This window comes from Mercurialis annua, linkage group LG3 (assembly GCF_937616625.2).
Source record: "Mercurialis annua linkage group LG3, ddMerAnnu1.2, whole genome shotgun sequence".
In the NCBI taxonomy this organism is placed as follows: Eukaryota; Viridiplantae; Streptophyta; class Magnoliopsida; order Malpighiales; family Euphorbiaceae; genus Mercurialis; species Mercurialis annua.
Window position 1 is genome coordinate 47914395 of NC_065572.1, and position 9638 is coordinate 47924032.

At 41.3% G+C, this 9638-nt stretch overlaps 1 long non-coding RNA gene across 1 annotated transcript; it reads right to left on the bottom strand.

The window, feature by feature from the left end:
- Positions 1-6814: 6814 nt before the first annotated feature.
- On the bottom strand, positions 6815-8742 carry LOC126671828 (uncharacterized). Its single transcript, XR_007639138.2, has 3 exons — positions 8585-8742; positions 8411-8487; positions 6815-7201 (listed from the first exon to the last, which is right to left on the bottom strand). It is a non-coding gene; the product is annotated as an uncharacterized LOC126671828 (long non-coding RNA).
- Between the last annotated feature and the right edge of the window lie 896 nt (positions 8743-9638).

The following is a 9638-nucleotide window of genomic DNA, read 5'->3' on the forward strand; positions in this document are numbered from 1 at the left end:
TTTAGTCATAACAATTTAAAAGCAACCAATACACTTTCTACATATCATCACCTTCATCAAAGCATAACTCATTTTTCACGTAAACAATAGTTTACAGTAGCAACCCGACCATGAAACCAAACCAAAACCCAAGGGTAATTCATGAACTGAGATTCCATATTTAATGACCCAATTATCAATGGACAATATCATTAAGCAACAAGATCATAGCCAAAGAAAATTAAAAGTTCGGCAGTAACATCAAATCAGTTCTCAGTTATGAAATAAAACAATTACGGTGAGACGGCGGCGATTCAAACGAGATCGATTACGTACCGTTTTATGAAAACGAGATAGGAAAACGTAGATACGTGAGTCTAGAATCTCTAGGAGGAAACGGAATCGATTTCGATCTACAAACGAATACGAACAAATCAATTAACGGAATTGCGGTTTATAAGCCAAAACAGAAAATCCAAGAACAACGATGAAGAACATGAAATATCTTACCAAGGTTGTATGAGGAAGCGAGGGATGAGCGATGAGTTGTTTATGATTGTTAAGAATTCAGAGAAACGGCTAGGGTTAGAATGATAGGTATATATTTAGGAAAAAAAAAGAAACGTGGATGGCTCTGCAACTAAGCATAGGCTTAGTAGAAATAAGAGGTCTCGTTACCCTTAAGCTAACAGGTGAAGATTTTATTATTATAATTTTTTTTTTCATTTGATTTTGAATTGTTGGACCACCATAATCAACTCAGCCAAAACTAAACCGAACCAAACCACTAAATTTCGAATTTACCTCAAATCATATTCGGAAAACTTGTCGGAAAGCACCGAAAAATAATACGGGGTATTACATTCTCCCCAACTAATTGCAAATTCGTCCTCGAATTTAACACGATAAACAATTAACACCAGAATAACACGTACACAAATAAAACTCATAAATCACATGATATCAAAAATATCGTACCTCACGGAAAAAGGAAAGGATAGCGATTCCGCATATCCGACTCGGTCTCCCAAGTACATTCTTCAACAGAATGAGTGCGCCAGAGAACTTTGACCATCGGAATCTCCTTGTTCCGCAATTTACGCACTTGCCTATCAACAATCTCAACTGGCTTTTCCTCATAGGACAACTCTTGGTCAATCTCAACACTCTGAGGTACAATCACATGTGAAGGATCTGAGATGCACTTTCTCAGCATAGAAACATGAAATACAGGATGCACCAAAGACATGTCTGGCGGCAGAACTAGACGATAAGCCACAGCTCCAATCCTCTCTGAAATCTCATAGGGACCAATGTACCTCGGTGTCAACTTTCCCTTGACACCAAAACGAACCACGCCTTTCATAGGCGAAACCCGAAGAAACACAAAGTCTCCCACCTGAAACTCGATGTCTTTCCTCTTCGGATCTGCATAACTCTTATGCCGACTAAAAGCTGTCTCCAACCTCCGTTTTATCAACGGTACCTTCTCTGAGGTAATCTGAATAATCTCAGCACCAGACAAACTTCCGCTCGCCGACCTCTTCCCAGCAGATAGGAGATCGACACTTGCGTCCGTACAGAGCCTCATAAGGTGCCATCTCAATGCTCGCATGGTAACTGTTGTTGTAGGAAAACCCAATCAACGGCAAATGAGTATCCCAGCTACCCTGAAAATCAAGAATGCACATCCTGAGCATATCCTCCAACGTCTGAATAGTCCTCTCAGACTGACCGTCAGTCTGAGGATGAAAAGCTGTACTGAAGTCCAATCGAGAACCCAAGGACTCCTGTAACACTTTCTAGAACCTCGAAGTGAAGACCGACCCTCTGTCAGAAAAAATTGAAACCGTTACACCATGCAAACTGACAATCCTGTCGATGTACAACTGAGCCAACTTCGAAGCAGGATACGAAACCTTGATCGGAAGGAAATGAGCTGACTTGGTCATACGGTCAACTATCACCCAGATGGAATCGTACCCTTGTCGAGTACGTGGTAAACCAACAACAAAGTCCATGGCATCCGCTCCCACTTCCACTCTGGAATAGGTAGTGGCTGCAGATAGCCGTACTCTGATGTTCCAGCTTCACCTGCTGGCAAGTCAGACACTTGGAAACGTACTCTGCAACATCTTTCTTCATTCCGTTCCACCAATACGTACCCTTGAGGTCATGGTACATCTTGGTAGATCCCGGATGAACACTGTAAGCTGATCTATGCGCTTCCTCCAGAATCTGGTCTCTCAAACCATCTGAATCCGGAACGCACAGTCTAGAACCAAACCTGAGAACTCCGTCAATAAAAACAAACTCGGAATTCCCATCAAGATGGATCTCGTCCATAATCCGTTTCAATTGTGGATCCGCAGCTTGTAAAACTTTAATCCTATCAATCAAAACCGGCTGCACTTGCAGATGTGCCAACAAACTACCATTCTGCGAAACCTGAAAACCGTAGCCCGAAGCTATCAAACCATGCCATTCCCTAACCATGGGTCTACGTCCAACCTCAGAAATATGGGCCAAACTGCCCGAAGACTTGCGACTCAACGCATCAGCTACCACATTAGCCTTACCAGGATGGTACTGAATAGTACAGTCATAGTCTTTCAACAACTCTAGCCACCTCCTCTGTCTCAGATTCAACTCTCGCTGATCAAAGATGTACTTCAGACTCTTGTGATCAGTGAAGATCTCGCAAGTCGCACCGTACAAGTAGTGCCTCCAGATCTTCAGAGCAAAAACCACAGCAGCTAACTACAAGTCATGTGTAGGGTAATTAACCTCATGCTTCTTCAGCTGACGAGAAGCATAGGCGATCACCTGACCATGTTGCATCAACACGCAACCCAAGCCAATCCGAGAAGCATCGCAGTACACAGTAAAACCCTCAATGCCAGAAGGTAACGCCAAAACAGGAGCTGTAGGCAGAATCTCCTTCAGCTTCTCGAAACTTGCCTCACACTTGTCGGTCCACTCAAACTTAACACCCTTCTGTGTCAGTTTAGTCAAAGGTGCAGATATCCGAGAGAAATCCTGCACAAACCGACGGTAATAGCCAGCTAACCCAAGAAAACTCCTAATCTCGGTAACTGACCTCGGCCTCTGCCAATCCATAACTGCCTCAATCTTCTTAGGATCAACCTTGATCCCATCCTTCGACACCACGTGTCCTAAGAAGGTAACTTGTTCCATCCAAAACTCGCACTTTGAGAACTTAGCATACAACTGATGCTCTCGCAAGGTCTGTAGTATAGTTCTCAAGTGATAAGCATGCTCCTCCTCATTCCGAGAATAAATCAGGATGTCATCAATGAAGACGATAACAAATTGATCTAAAAACGGCCTGAAGACCCGATTCATCATGTCCATAAACGCTGCTGGTGCGTTAGTCAACCCAAACGACATGACTAGAAACTCAAAATGCCCATAACGCGTTCTGAAGGCAGTCTTAGGCACATCGACGTCCCGAATCCGAAGTTGATGATACCCGGATCTCAAGTCAATCTTGGTAAAGCACTTCGCACCCTGCAACTGATCAAACAAGTCGTCGATGTGAGGAAGGGGATATCTGTTCTTGATGGTAGCCTTATTCAACTGCCTGTAGTCGATACAAAGCCGAAAGGAACCATCTTTCTTCTTAACAAACAGAACTGGAGCACCCCACGGAGAAGTACTCGGTCTGATAAAACCACTGTCTAATAGTTCTTGCAACTGCTCCTTCAACTCCTTCAGTTCAGCATGAGCCATCCGATACGGCGGTATCGAAATAGGACCAGTTCCAGGAACAACGTCAATGCAGAACTCGATATCCCGATCAGGTGGTAATCCAGGCAACTCCTTTGGAAAAACGTCAGTGAACTCATTCACTATAGGGACAGTGTTCATACTGCCCACCTCAGCATCCATGTCTCGAACCACGGCTAAGAAAGCTTGACAACCTTTACTCATCATCCGCTTTGCCTTGATCGCAGAAATCAGATTCTTCGGTGTCTCTGCCTTCTCCCCTTGAAAAGAAAAGGGCAGATCACCTGGAATCTGAAACTCAACCGACTTCCCTCGATAGTCGATCGAAGCATAATGGCGCGCCAGCCAATCCATCACCAAAATCACGTCAAAGAAAGTACATCCAAAACAACTAAGTCAGCACGTAAATCTCTTCCATGGATAACCACGGAACACGATGGGTACACAACGTCCACAACCACACAGTCAGACAAGGGAGTAGAAACAGATAAAGGTTCACACAGAGTTGTTGGTGTTACACCCAACTTAGCAGCAAAACACGTAGACACAAAAGAGTGGGTTGCACCCGCATCAAATAAAACAAGAGCATCTACGAAAGAAATCTGAAGAGTACCTTGCACCACTGCGTTAGATGCATGAGCATCCTGAGGAGTCAAGGCGAAAACTCTGGCCTGACCCTGACTCTGCTGCTGAGAGCTCTGCCCGGTACCATAGCTGCTAGAACCTCTACCACCGTTGCCACGGCCTCCAAAACCACGCCCTCCAGAACCTCGGCCCCGCTGGCCACCAAAAGAAGCAGCAGGTTGAGAAAACCCTGCTGGTGCAGAGAACACTGGTCTCTGACTCTGATAGGATGGATGAGCAATGCTAGCTGCCGACATCTGCTGCCCAGATGCCTGACACTCTCTGGCGAAGTGACCCGGCTGGCCACAAGTAAAACAGCCTCCTGGTGCTAAACGACACTCGCCCGGATGTCGACGTTTGCAATTTTGGCAGAAGGGAAAACTAGCACCTCCGCTGTTACCGCGCCCAAATCCACGGGTGCTACCGCTGTTGCCTGAACTGTAGGTGTACGGCTGATAACTCTTCTTGACACCCCTCTTCTTGTTCTTGTACTGAGAAGGTGCCGATTGGTAGCTACTACCACCACTCTGCTGTCCAGGGCCAGAAGACTTCTTGGTCTGAGAAGGACCAGAAATATCCCCAAACTGCAGTAACGAGCTCTCCATACGCCGAGCACTGTCTACTACGTCTGTAAAATCTCTGCGTGTCTCGGTCAGCAAACTCACAAAATCGCGCCCTAAGCCTTTTACGTATCTGTTGTTCACCCTTTCCTGATCTGTCTGCAAGTCCGGCGCGAACCGTCCCAACCTCACGAACTCTGTCATGTACTCGGATACTGACCTATCATCCCTAGTAAGTTAAAGCAACATGTCTCTGTGACCCTCTGTCACTGAAAACGGCAAGAAGAAAGCTCTGAATCTCGCCACAAACTGAGCCCAGGAGATGGTAGCCATGTCAGCATGAATAGAGCTACGAAACCAGTCTCCGGCTGAACCCTTCATTGACATCTCGATTAGAACGACGGTCTGACGCTCAGTAGCCTGTAGTCGCCGAGCATTCTGCTCAACCTCCTCGAGAAAATCCAGCGCGTCTCCAGAACCGTCAAACTCAGTTGGCTTCAGCCTCATGTAAGCCAATACCAGATCCTTGTCAGTGGTTCCAACACCACCAACTACTGCACCACCAGCCTGTGGTTGCTGTTGCTGAGCAATCTGACCTAAAACCGCATACTGATCCTGCAAAGCGACTTGTCCCTCTTGCAGCTGAACCTGGTTGAGTTGTAACGCATCGACTCCAGCCAAAAACGTGTTGAAGTCGAAATCGTCCAACTCAGGTTGTGCCGCACCTGGTGCTTGAGCACCCCCTGCAGCACCGCGTCCTACGCCTCTACCTCTACCTCTGCCAGCTTGGCATCGGCCACCACGACCTCGACCAGCATGACCCCGACCGGCTGGGCCTCTTCCTGCTACTCCTCTACCAGCTTGAACCTCTGGTTCATTCTGGTCCACCTCCATAGAGATTGCATCATCAACCTCAGCATTTCGCTGAGCCGCAGCACGAGTACGAGTATAAATTCCTAAGAATGAACAAGAACAATTTTTAAATAGCACAGCAAATTTCATACCCAAGCATGAAACAAAACAAGCACCAATTAAGATTTCCCGAGAAATCAACAACGATAAAAATTTATTCACCCAAGTGAAAACAACCACATAATAAGCAATAAGCAATTAAATCCACACGACTGACTCACGACATTACTATAGGAGTAGGCAGAAAGTTTTGAAAATAAAAGATGACGTTTCAAAGACAAGACTCAAATCCTAATTCCGCAGTAGTTCCTAGGACAATTTAGTCACTTAACAAGCCAAACAAATAAACACTTAACATTTAAAAGGCCTTGGTTTGAAACCAAAGCTCTGATACCAAGTTTGTCACGACCCATTTTCATGAATCGTGACCGGCGCTAGGGTATGGGTATGGGTATGGTTGTACCAAAACCCGTAGCTAGCCTTGCGGATAACCAACTTATATCATTTAAAACAATGTACCTGCAGAAAACCACATGCTCGGGGGCAACCGAGACTTCAGCCTAGTCTAGCAGTACAATAAGCAACATATATTCAAAGTATACTTATCTGAAATTATAACTCCAACAGTATGGCAATATAATATAAATACCATAATTACTGTAATCATGCCCAAAAACGATAAAGTAATCAGCAACAATCAACAGTCTAAAATATAATAAAAAAACTAATCATAAATAATCTAATACTACTATTGCGGTCTAAGAGTTTAAAACAGTTCAACTCTTTTATTCTGAAAAATAAATAAGGAACCTCCGAGAATGAAGAACGGAGATCGACCAATGCTCAAATCATAAACCTGGAAAATTTTGGAAAACAACGGGGTCAGATTTACTGAGTAGAGTTTATATAACCATTTACGTTTATTAAGTTAAAAACCTTTAAAACGTTTAATAAAACATTTTCATTATGGATTATCAATGAAACCCTAAACCACAATTCTAAATCCATTGTCGTGTCGGTGAGACGTATCTCAATAACCGATCCCCGACTATCACTTAATAAATAGTGAGCCCAGGAGACGTATCTTCCACCGGTGCCCTCACTAAGGTGAGACGTATCTCAAACCTACCTAAATACCATAATCATTACCGGTGCGCACGCAGTCCCGATGATGCCCATCGAGTAGCACGTTCCAAATCAAATCCACAATGCCGAAAAACAGTTCGAAAGCTGTTTATACATATAAATATACAAAATATAACATTTGCTTAATAAAGAGGTAAATAGAGATATAAACTCACTGCTTGCTAAATCCACGTGATCCTGGCAAGCAATCTAACTCTGGTTCGCCTCTGAAGTACGAACAGTCGACGGGTCTAAATAAAATATTAAAATCATAATTAAAATCAGACCCTAACTCTAAGGAGTACTAGACACCACATAGGACTAGCACAACACAATATCAAGCCACATTTAATAAACACTTATATTAATGCATTCCAAAAATAACCCAAGTTATAAAGTACGTACAAATCATGTAAATATATTTAAAATGATTCACAAAATAATTTAAATAAATCCAAGTTAAAATCCGTATTAGTGAGTCAGCCGAGTTATTTAAAAATACCAAGCTTCTTCCCACTTGTCGGGCGCCTTAGTCTAACCCAAAATAAAACTTATTAAATTTATAAACCCGAGTTTATAAATTAAAATAATTTAATAAAATAATTATCCATTTTAAGTGGAATTCAATATCTTGCAAATTAAGTAACCTAAGTTACAACCCGAAAACTTGATCAAATAAGTCTTATAAAGTTTAGGGACTAAACTGAACTTTAGTCAATTAGGGACTAAACTGTATTTTAGCCAATTTAATATCCGAAATCAAATTAATTGCTTTTGTTTATAATTAAAACAAAATGTGAAATTTCTAACAAAAAACTTAATTAAATAAGTTATAAAAAAACGTTCAAGGGCTAAATTGTAATTTAGCCAATTTTTATGCCCAATTTGATATTCGAAAACAAATATAATTACCCGAGTAATTACATTTGTTTAAGTTATAAATTATATATCGTTTTCAATTATAAATCGAAGTAAACTAAAAGTTAATATCAATCAATTAACAATATAATAACAATAGGGATTTATTGGGTTTAATTAAACAACATAAATTATCACTTTGGCCATTTAGCCAATTTCCATAACCAACCAAATGCGTTCCCCCCAACAGATTGAAACAATCAATAATTTGGTGACTAAAAAGGACATTTAGTCATAACAATTTAAAAGCAACCAATACACTTTCTACATATCATCACCTTCATCAAAGCATAACTCATTTTTCACGTAAACAATAGTTTACAGTAGCAACCCGACCATGAAACCAAACCAAAACCCAAGGGTAATTCATGAACTGAGATTCCATATTTAATGACCCAATTATCAATGGACAATATCATTAAGCAACAAGATCATAGCCAAAGAAAATTAAAAGTTCGGCAGTAACATCAAATCAGTTCTCAGTTATGAAATAAAACAATTACGGTGAGACGGCGGCGATTCAAACGAGATCGATTACGTACCGTTTTATGAAAACGAGATAGGAAAACGCAGATACGTGAGTCTAGAATCTCTAGGAGGAAACGGAATCGATTTCGATCTACAAACGAATACGAACAAATCAATTAACGGAATTGCGGTTTATAAGCCAAAACAGAAAATCCAAGAACAACGATGAAGAACATGAAATATCTTACCAAGGTTGAATGAGGAAGCGAGGGATGAGCGATGAGTTGTTTATGATTGTTAAGAATTCAGAGAAACGGCTAGGGTTAGAATGATAGGTATATATTTAGGAAAAAAAAAGAAACGTGGATGGCTCTGCAACTAAGCTTAGGCTTAGTAGAAATAAGAGGTCTCGTTACTCTTAAGCTAACAGGTGAAGATTTTATTATTATAATTTTTTTTTCATTTGATTTTGAATTGTTGGACCACCATAATCAACTCAGCCAAAACTAAACCGAACCAAACCACTAAATTTCGAATTTACCTCAAATCATATTCGGAAAACTTGTCGGAAAGCACCAAAAAATAATACGGGGTATTACATGAAGATTCATCATGTCTCGTTCGAGACATTGAGTCTCGAACGAGACATCATCAAATGATGCACCCTCCCTTGTTTGCTTCCATATTTAACCTAATTACATATTATAAATATCTAATATTTTTAACCCTAATTCATTACCACACTTCATACAAACCCTAGCCACTTTCCCTACTCAATGTCGTTAAATTTTCTTGGATAAATCATCAATCAAAGTTGGAGGAAATCATCGGTGAGTTTCTTCCTTATTCAGTTGTTTTAGCTGAAAACGACTCTTATATTTTCTGATTAGTTCTCACACGTTACATCGTTATTTCCAGTTCCGATTCATCCTGGTCGAAGTACACTCACGTATCTACAAATCCCAACTTTTATTTCGTCAAACGGTATGTAAACGAATCTGTATCAATCGCCGCCGTTTTACCGTTTTTATGAAATTTCTGTTTTGGATCAAATATCGACAGTTTACTATTTTGATTCGTTTGCAGCCGTTTCTCGATCGAATTCAGTTCCATTTCTTTCCTGTGATAGTAGACTCATTCCTCTACAACTTTACCTTTCGAATTTCGCCAAACGGTATGTAATTAAACTTGTTTTAATCGCCACCGTCTCACCGTATTGTTTTTCTTTTAACTGTGAAACATAAATTTTGTTACTGCCGATCCCTTTCATAATCTTTGGCTATATTTTTGTTATATTAATGA